Source organism: Haliotis rubra, unplaced genomic scaffold (genome assembly GCF_003918875.1).
Source record: "Haliotis rubra isolate DU_JTF1 unplaced genomic scaffold, ASM391887v1 Scf623, whole genome shotgun sequence".
Taxonomy (NCBI): Eukaryota; Metazoa; Mollusca; class Gastropoda; order Lepetellida; family Haliotidae; genus Haliotis; species Haliotis rubra.
The window spans coordinates 57,142-68,224 of record NW_025767328.1 but is presented as its reverse complement, the minus strand read 5'-3'; the positions used below and the strand labels follow the sequence as shown (position 1 = coordinate 68,224).

General features: G+C 42.1%; 1 long non-coding RNA gene across 2 annotated transcripts; it reads right to left on the bottom strand.

Annotated features, from left to right (window-relative positions):
- Positions 1-8,491: 8,491 nt before the first annotated feature.
- On the bottom strand, positions 8,492-11,078 carry LOC124256298. Of its 2 annotated transcripts, none has more exons than XR_006892868.1 (2): positions 10,838-11,078; positions 8,492-10,662 (listed from the first exon to the last, which is right to left on the bottom strand). It is a non-coding gene; the product is annotated as an uncharacterized LOC124256298 (long non-coding RNA). The 2 variants fall into 2 exon arrangements; XR_006892869.1 differs by lacking the exon at positions 10,838-11,078 and adding an exon at positions 10,713-10,818.
- Between the last annotated feature and the right edge of the window lie 5 nt (positions 11,079-11,083).

Sequence of the window (11,083 nt, the reverse complement as noted above, 5' to 3'; positions counted from 1 at the left end):
CCAAGAAACTCACATGTAAAACTCTTATATTATATACAGACATGGCGTCCAAAACAAATGTGTCGTAATCAGTCGTATAACAATGCCTGCTTATTTACGAGGAACACGAAACAGGTGAAAGACATCTACCGTTAAGGTGAGACTTTGAAACACAAAAATCAAATAATCTGGGATTCAAACGATCCATAGCGGATCCGGGCATGCGTGAAAGGAATTAAATCGACCACCGGATAAGGTGATTGAATGAAGCATAGGTATCGTGACGAGCACCCCAAATTAACGATGAAAGGGATTTTAACACTTGGCAAATGCTAGAAAAAAATGACGTCTGACTTGCTCAAGTTTAAAACAAATCCTGTAAGCAAGTCCAAGGTAAACGGGAAATCTAAGTCAAAGAAGGACATGGGGACAGCTACCATCAAGCACAAAGATTGAGTGGACACAGAGTCACCAAGATGTCTTGTGTAAGATAATTGAAATGCTAGTTGACCATGATAGAGTTATGATGTACTTTGAAAAACCGTTCGTGGTTCACACAGATGCCTCACAAGATGGTTTAGGCGCAGTCTTTTACCAGGAATCCAACAATAGATTGAGAGTTGTGGCCTACGGATCAAGAACTCTTACTCCAGCTGAGAAGAATTACCAGCTACATTCGGGTAAATTGGAATTTCTAGCACTGAAGTGGGCTGTCACAGAACGTTTCCGTGATTACCTGTATTATGTGCCAGGTTTCATCATCTTTAGCGACAACAATCCATTGACCTGTGTCATGAAGTCGGCCAAACTGGATGCAACCAGACACAGATGAGTTGTTGAGCTCTCAGATTTCAACTTCACACATTTGTTACAGACTTGGCAAGTGCAATGTTGATGCAGATACCTTATCACGTCTACCATTAGATCTTCAAGATGCTGTTAAAGAATATCCAGAAGAGATGTCAAATGCGACAGTGAGTGCAGTCTTCGTAGCAGCTGATCTCACGGATTCAAAGAACTTTGCTTGGATTTCAACAGTGAATTGTGAACTAATGGCAGTGCATAAGGAAATCGACAAAAATGAAACAGTTCAGTGTGAAGGCAAGAAGTTGCTATCTACAGCTGATATGAAAAGTTCACAGAGGAATGACCCAGATATCAGTAGGGTTATTGAGTATCTTTCTAAAAGGCGTCGCACAACGCCACGTGGCCGAAGAGATGACAGACCAGGATCTCATGCACTCATGAGGGAGTGGAGTAACCTAAAGTTGTGCAACAATGGAATTCTTTGGCGGGATACACAGCGAAGGAACGATCAGAAGGCAGCTGGTTTTACCAAAGGAACACAGACAGACAGTCTACACGGAGTTGCATGATAAGATGGGTCATCTGGCTACAGAGTTGTACATCTTGCAAGAGAACGCTTTTATTGGCCACACATGAAACAGAACATTGAGGAGTATGTTACAACCAAATGTGAATGTTTGAAGAGGGAAGCGCCAGTCAGACTAACCAGAGCTCCAGCTCAGAGTATCAGCACTACAGCACCTTTTGAACTCATTTCTATGGACTATGGTCATCTTGACTGACTGACTGACTGACTGAGTTTGATTTTACGCCGCTTTTAGCAATATTCCAGCAACATCACGGCGGGGGACACCAGAAATGGGCTTCACACATTGTACCCATGTGGGGATTCGAACCCGGGTCTTCGGCATGGCGAGCCAACGCTTTAACCACTACGCTACCCCACCGCCCCCTGTTCATCTTGAACAGTGTAAAGGTGGATATGAATACATGTTTGTCATCATGGATCACTTTACTCGCTTTGCACAGGTGTACCCAACAAGGAACAAATCTGGAACTACAGCAGCAGACAAGTTATTCAATGACTTTATCCCGCGGTTTGGTTTTCCAGCAAGAATTCACCACGATCAAGGACGCGGGTTCGAGAATACATTGTTTAGACGCCTGACACAACTAAGTTCTGTTGCTCGGACAAGAACAACACCATATCACCCTCAAGGGAATGGACAACTTGAACGCTTCAATCGAACTTTGCTAGAGATGTTGAAATCACTTCCTGACAAGCTGAAAATCAACTGGAAAGATCAAGTAAATCAGGTTGTACATGCATACAACTGTACCAAACATGAAGTGACTGGATTCTCATCTTTCTACCTATTGTATGGCCGCCCACCCAGGCTACCACTTGATTTGATATTTGGTCTGGAAGGAGAAGCACAGGGAAAAAGTTATCAGCAGTTTGTTGAAAACTGGCATGAAACCATGCAGCAGGCATATGATCTTGTGAGTGATCGGATGAAACACTCCTCTGAGAAGTCGCGAGAACACTACAACATGAAAGCTCACTACACAGTATTGAAACCAGGTGATCGTGTTCTTGTCAGAAACTTGAAGGAAAGAGGTGGTCCTGGGAAGCTGCGCTCACACTGGGAGGAACAGATCAATGTTGTAGTCGTACAGAAGAATGCAGACCAATCAAGTCCAGTGTATGTGGTCAAACTAGAGGGACGGATGTCTCCTTTACGAACCCTCCACCGTAATCTATTGCTTCCATGTGATAACCTTCCAGTCCAGTTTGATCTGCCACAGAGAAATCGACGTCGGAGAGTGCCAAGGGATCATGAACAGATAAAACCTAGCGATGACAGCTACTGTGATGAGCAGGATTTCGTTGGCATTGATGAACACTTACTTGATTTGAATATGAGGAATGACACAGGGACAGCAGGCTCAGAAGAAAGTACAAACCAGACTGAACATGAGTCAAGTAGTAGTGACAGTGCAGAATCAGATGTGAGTGATTCTTCTGAACATGTTTTCCATCCGAGACCTTCTAACACAGAGGAAACAGCTAGGCGATCTGACAGAGCGGGGCATGCTCCGACAAGACTGACTTACAATGAGTTGGGTCAAAGCTCAGATTACAGGGGACACTATTACCACATGGCCCCAGTGACCTACTCATTACCCCATGGTACCAACCATGAGAATCTGTATGTTAATGTGTTAAGGGAGGGAGATCTTGTGATTGATAATGCAGTATATATGATGGATGTTCCAGCTGATATACCTGTAAATGTTTGAATAATATGTATGTTGTATGGAAGTGGTTCTAAGGCTGTACATGGTATGTGAATGATGTGAACATGTTCGAATTCCATATTGTATAAGATGTTTGTTCACCACTAAATGTGAGAATTGGTATTATGACAGCGGTTAAATAATGCTGTTATGGTATCTGTTTAGGAAATGGATTGAAATCACCCATCTTCTTGCAGTGAAGGTTAATCATTTTACAGTTTTCTATGCCTATAATTTGAACTTTAGAAAGCAGGTATTTTCCCAAGATATCGATGTCCATCGGTGAAGAGAATCAGTAACCTCATGTTCGAAATGTTGATATTCCAGTTTTGACATTATCGTGTTTACAGACGTAGTGAATATGGTTTGGAACATGTCGAGACGACATTTTGTTTTGCCAGGGAGTGTCAGCCTATTAGAATTGACATATATATATTTGTGGTAAGTTTAAGCGAAAATTATGTTGAATTAGGTAGCCCCCATATTTTTTGTGAGTCGAACCAACAGACGTTCGTTCAGAATACATAACTGGTTGTGAGGTAATGCGTAGGTGTGACATGACCAGCAGATGTGACGTCACCAGCGTCGCACCTTGACGCCATCTTATTGGGGTGAAGAATGAATTGACGCTGGAACTAAATCACACTGTTGTCTGTTTTCAGCCATTTTGATGGCAACGACCAACACCCCCATCCAGGGGTGCAACGTCACAAAGACTGCAGTATGTGGATGGTTGTGATTGCTGAATCTGGTGACGTACGTACGTCGCTAAGACGGCGGTATGGCTGTGATTGCTAAATCTAGTGATGTACGTACGTCACAAAGACTGCAGTATGTGGATGGTTGTGATTGCTGAATCTGGTGACGTACGTACGTCACAAAGACGGCGGTATGACTGTGATGTACGTACGTCGCAAAGACTGCAGTATGTGGATGGTTGGGATTGCTGAATCTGGTGACGTACGTACGTCACAAAGACGGCGGTATGGCTGTGATTGCAAAATCTAGTGATGTACGTACGTCGCAAAGACTGCAGCATGGCTGTGATTGCTGAATCTAGTGATGAAGGTGCGTCACAAAGACTGAAATATGTGGATGGTTGTGATAGCCGCATACTGAACACATCAGGTATGCCTATTGATGAAAAGGATACAACCTTTTATTCTGGGATGAAGTCATAAATGGATATTCAGAACACGTATCAACAGTACCATGTCCTTGAAGATAAAAATGTACCTTGTTAAAGGTTCTGTTACTGACTTGCAATTCTACACACCAAAACATATTTGTTTGTCTAGATTGTTCAGAACAGTTAGCCAAGATTCAAGGATGAGCTACAAGTTAGATTACTATTGCTAATCACTGACTTTGTATTATATTACCTCTTAATTTTGTTCTGCCAGGCTGATATCCTTCTATTGATTTGTAATTACTTTGTGAACTTCGAATACAATTGGTCCCCCGCCGTGATATTGCTGGAATATTGCTAAAAGCGGCGTGAAACCAAACTCAGTCAGTCGAATACAATTGTGAATTCCATAGTATTTCTTGTTTGTTGGTTTCCCGGTTAACCTTTAAATTTTAACATATGACACTACAATCACCGCTTCGCTGAGTTACCTTCATTTGCTCGTTAATCCTATTGTTCAAGAAGGTTCTGTGCTCATAATGTACATTTACAGCCCTTACCGGACGTCATGACCGGACAATTCATCGTCTCTGTTGAAATACATGTACATGTATATACGTGTGTACATGTATATGCCACAGGTTGTAAATAATGATAGGTTGTGTGACAAAATAATAAAGTATATCTAAAACCGAGGAGGAAGAGAAAGGTAGCGGAGAGAAGGAGGTAGCAGGCGGAGGGAGGCAGTGTCGGAGCGGTGTAGCGGGCAGGAGGTAGCAGTCAGGTAGTAGCGGTCAGAAGGAGGTTGTAGTCAGAAGGAGGTAGAGGTCAGGAGGTTGTCGTCAGTAGGATGTAGAGACCAGGAGGAGGTTGTCGTCAGAAGGAGGTAGAGACCAGGAGGAGGTTGTCGTCAGAAGGAGGTAGAGACCATGAAGAGGTTGTAGTCAGAAGGAGGTAGAGACCAGGAAGAGGTTGTAGTCAGTAGGAGGTAGAGGTCAGGAGGTTGTATTCAGGAGATAGAGGTCAGGAGTTTGTAGTCAGAAGGAGGTAGAGGTCAGGAGGTTGTAGTCAGAAGGAGGTAGATGTCAGGAGGTTGTAGTCAAGAGATAGAGGTCAGGAGGTTGTAGTAAGAAGGAGATAGAGGTCAGGTAGTAGCGGTCAGAAGGAGGTAGAGGTCAGGAGTTTGTAGTCAGAAGGAGGTAGAGGACAGGAGGTTGTAGTCAGAAGGAGGTAGAGGTCAGGAGGTTGTAGTAAGAGGAGATAGAGGTCAGGAGGTTGTAGTCAGAAGGAGGTAGAGGTCAGGAGGTTGTAGTCAGAAGGAGGTAGAGGACAGGAGGTTGTAGTCAGAAGGAGGTAGAGGTCAGGAGTTTGTAGTCAGAAGGAGGTAGAGGTCCGGAGGTTGTAGTCAGAAGGAGGTAGAGGACAGGAGGTTGTAGTCAGAAGGAGGTAGAGGTCAGGAGTTTGTAGTCAGAAGGAGGTAGAGGTCAGGAGGTTGTAATCAGAAGGAGGTAGAGGTCAGGAGGTTGTAGTCAGAAGGAGATAGAGGTCAGGAGGTTGTAATCAGAAGGAGCTAGAAGTCAGGAAAAGCAAGATTTATGGATGTTAACTTCTTTACTGTGAATAACTCGACGTTTCCGAGTCTATGCTTGCTCCATCAGATAATGAAGGAGCAAGCGTACTTGTTAGCATACACCCTGAAACGTCGTGTTAGTCACAATAAAGAAGTTGACATTCATAAATCTTGCTTTTCTTATGCATTCCACGTCTAGAGGAGGTAGAGGCCACAAGGAGCTTTGATTCTGGAGACATCAGTGAGGAGGTAGTATTCAGGATGGTGGTAGGTAGAAGTATTTACTGTCAGGATGTCCTTTAAGAAGTCTCCGAGTTACTCCTATTTTCATGTTAATACTGCTGGATTTGCCAACGTATTATTTACCTTCAGAGTAATCAACAGGTTTGATTGAATCACATTCTCAAATTAAGTAAATCACCAAACAAAATACATATATATCCTGATAACTGGGATAAATTATTTAAGGAATTTGCATTTGATTCCTCGTCATAAACAAATTCTGATCTTCCATGTCAAACATGTGTCCAACTAACTTTATATATTTTAGTAGTGATTCATTCAATATTTTGTAGTGACTGATGTGTAGAGTTGTGGTGATACACTCAACTGGCACCAAGGACATACAATGTCAGGTATTAAACGAAAACCTTAAATATTGTGGTCAGATTTGTGCAATTCAAAGTACATTTTGTTCTGTTTGATTGGCATTTAGAAGTTGGTGACTAATAAGAAAGTAAGAAAGTTTATGGATAATAACCTCAGCCAACAAGATCCGAACCAGTGTCTATAGAAAGCCAACCCACTCCGACCAATACATTCATTTTGACTTCAACCACCCCTTGAGAACAAAAACTGGCATTATCTCCACCCTCACCAGACGAGCCATCAAACTTTCCTCCACCAGTCCCACTACAGAAATACAGCACCTCCGCCATGTTTTCACCAAGTTCAACCACTACCCGTCAAAACTAGTCGATGAAATTATCAGCACCACACTCCACCCAACAAGAAAACCGGCCTCCAACAAACCTGAACCAGCACCTATTCGTATCTCCCTCCCCTTCATAGGGAAGACCTCTCACCACATCAGCCGTCACCTGAAGCGAGAAGCAGGCATCGAAACCTACTTTACCAGCTCTACACCACTGAAAACCCTACTGAAAGCTAATGGCAGGAACACCTCCAAACGACAACATCAACCCAAAGGTGTTGTCTACAAAATCAACTGTGACTGTGGCGAGGCCTATGTAGGCGAAACCTCCCGGCCCATAAATATCAGAATCAAAGAACACTTATCATCTACCACTAAATCTGACAGAAAATCAGCACTATTAGACCACATCATCAACTGTCCCAATCACAACATAATTTGGGACAATGTGGAGATATTATCAAAAAACCACCAGGACTTCACCAAAAGAAAACTTGCAGAAGCAGTTCAAATCCGGAGACACAAGCCCTCAATCAACAGAGACCAGGGATATCTCATCCCTTCTGCGTACAATGATCTCATAAAAACAACAGATTAGAGCACTTCAGCTATCATTGTTAATTAATCTCATCAGCATGTATATTTTATTTCTACCTCCACCACCATTGGCTTCCTATTGTCACTACATTATTGCCACCGTGCCTTGTTGTTATTGTTAATCCCCCTCATTCAGTCCTACATGTTGTTATTACTTAATCCCTGTTCATGTATATAAGTCTGTTCTGTGCTGTAGCACTTCACTCTTGCTTGACAACGGTATAAGAATCCATACCGAAACATCGCATCACATATAATAAAGAAGTTGTTATCCATAAACTTTCTTACTTTCTTACATTTTGTTGTGCTGAATGACAGACAGGTGTAGTTAAAGGAGATAGTTCACATTTCGAATGTCAAGGTGACCATTTTGTCAACCCATGACCCACTTCTTTTCAAAATTAATGTTGCTGGTGGTTGTTGTTGGTTGTATAGTCAAGAACTGACTTTTACATGAGGGAACTAATCAGTAATCACAGGGACGTCTTAGTAGAAAAGCAATCATTCCTTCTCAGGATCAATGCAAATTGATCTGTCTAAGTAATGTCAAAGTTGACCCGATATGGTGCAAACTGAGAGTTGTGTAGACTACTTTCGTGTCCAAGTCAGCAACACTATCATTTTATAGCAGGAGAACACGACATGTTCCAGCCTGGACTAGCAAACTGGCAGTTGTCTGGGCATGGTTGGAGTGAGTGAGTGAGTGAGTGAGTGAGTGAGTGAGTGAGTGAGTGAGTGAGTGAGTGAGTGAGTGAGTGAGTGAGTGAGTGAGTGAGTGAGTGAGTGAGTGAGTGAGTGAGTGAGTGAGTGAGAGTGAGAGAGTGAGTGAGTGAGTGAGTGAGTGAGTGAGTGAGTGAGTGAGTGAGTGAGTGAGTGAGTGAGTGAGTGAGTGAGTGAGTGAGTGAGTGAGTGAGTGAGTGAGTGAGTGAGTGAGTGAGTGAGTGAGTGAGTGAGTGAGTGAGTGAGTGAGGTGAGTGGTGAGTGAGTGAGTGAGTGAGTGTGAGAGTGAGTGAGTGAGTGAGTGAGTGAGTGAGTGAGTGAGTGAGTGAGTGAGTGAGTGAGTGAGTGAGTGAGTGAGTGAGTGAGTGAGTGAGTCTCTAAATCTTTAATTCTAATTCCACAGTATTTCCAAGGAATACATAGCAAGGACAGAAACAAACACAACACCATGATATTCCCAACAAATATGTTTATCTGTAAAAATACTTGTACAATATTTACAGAAGACCTGCTAACTTCAACATGTATACCAATTTACCATGAAATATAGTTTCATGTAATATGATTGTCATACATATTGTGAGAAGCTCCATACAAAACATACATGTAATACATCACATGCAGAATATTCACATCTTATCGACTAACATACCACATTCCACACACACACACACACACATCTCATCGACCATACTGGTCCCTTTCATTCCCAGCAGACATCTTCCCTGTTGGCAGGAGCCCAGTACACACACAAAATGTAGTATCCAGCAAGCATTCTCAAATGAACGTTCAGTTAACTAGCCATCACAAGGCCCATGGCTTCTCTAATACTCTACTAACTAACTACTACTACTCCCCTCAACTAATTCACTCAACTTTAACAAGCTTTCCCTTCAACACAATTTTCACCTAATAGCTGGCTATCCCTTCAACACAATTCCCACCTTATAGCTGGCTTTCCCTTCAACACATTTTTCACCTCATAGCTGGCTATCCCTGTAACACAATTCCCACCTCATAGCTGGCTTTCCCTGTAACACAATTCCCATCTTATAGCTGGCTTTCCCTGTAACACAATTCCCAATATTTAACTGGCTATCTATTCAACCCAATTTCAATCTTAAAATGGGCAATCTGTCGAACACAATTCCCATCTTAGAACAGGCATATGCTTTAACACAATTCCAGTCTTATAGCTGGCTTTCCCTGTAACACAATTCCAATCTTATAGCTGGATTTCCCTGTAACACAATTCTCAACTTATAGCTGACTATACCTGTAACACAATTTCCACCTTATAGCTGGCTATACCTGTAACACAATTTCCACCTTATAGCTGGCTATACCTGTAACACAATTTCCACCTTATAGCTGGCTTTCCCTGTAACACAATTCCAATCTTATAGCTGGATTTCCCTGTAACACAATTCCAATCTTATAGCTGACTATACCTGTAACACAATTTCCACCTTATAGCTGGCTTTCCCTGTAACACAATTCCTACCTTATATCTGGCTTTCCCTGTAACACAATTCCAATCTTATAGCTGGACTTCCCTGTAACACAATTCCCAACTTATAGCTGACTATACCTGTAACACAATTTCCACCTTATAGCTGGCTATACCTGTAACACAATTTCCACCTTATAGCTGGCTTTCCCTGTAACACAATTCCTACCTTATATCCGGCTTTCCCTGTAACACAATTCCAATCTTATAGACAGCTTTCCCTGTAACACAATTCCTACCTTATATCTGGCTTTCACTTTAACACAATTCCTACCTTATAGCTGGCTTTCCCTTTAACACAATTCCCACCTTATAAAGGGCTATCACTGTAACAAAATTCCCTATTACAACTTCCACTCATTTTCACATCACAGAATCCTTCCCAGCAACTGAATTCGAAGGTGATAAACTTACCCAACCATCCTTTACTCAAAGTTATGTTCCATTCTCTAGGAAATGAAACTTTGTTGGGGGAACTTAGACACCAAGTATGGTATTTTGAGTAATTTGAGTAATTGGTTTCTGAGAGTATCTATAAAAAAGGTAACTATTTGGAAATTCTATAAGGTAAACTACAGTGAAGGGTTCCTTCTTTGGCAGTACAGATGTGGCTACCTGATCTAACACTCTGTCCCATGGGAGCTGAGAGTCTACAGATTGAACTGTGCCAAGAACATTCTTGTTTGTAGTTGTTTTCAGTACAACAGAACAAATAATGACTTGATCATGTGACTTTCCATATAAGGATCTACTATGACAGCTGCAGAGGAGGATGGAGGTAAAGAAGATCTTACACACAGCAACTTCTAACAACTTCAGAGAAATGAAAGGAAGAATTTATTGCATCAAGTCAGCGGTAATTTCTTCAAATTGTTTGATTGGTCACAGCTGGAAGCTAACAGCTGCATTCTTCTGTACTACACTGGTTTTGCCAATACCAGTCTTGAGTGTCCTTTACTTAATGTTCTAATCCTCCAATAAAGATATAAAGTGGCACTCACATAACCATCTTGATTCAACTGAAAATATTGAAGTGCAAATGCAACAAATGCTTCTGAATCCTGGATGTCTGTAAATACGACAACAGTGGATTTTGGGTACATGTCCCAACACACCTGTCTATCACATGTCCCAACACACCTGTCTGTAACATGTCCCAACACACCTGTCTATCACATGTCCCAACACACCTGTCTGTAACATGTCCCAACACACCTTTCTATCACATGTTCCAACACACCTGTCTATCACATGTCTAAACACAACTGTCTATCACATGTCCCAACACACCTGTCTATCACATGTCCCAACACACCTGTCTATCACATGTCCCAACACACCTGTCTATCACATGTCTAAACACAACTGTCTGTAACATGCCTCCACACACCTGTCTGTAACATGTCTTCACACACCTGTCTGTAACACATCTCCACACACCTGTCTGTAACACTTCTCCACACACCTGTCTTCAAGTAGCTGTCTTCACATAGCTGACTGTAACATGTCTAGACATAGCTGTCTGTAACATGTCTT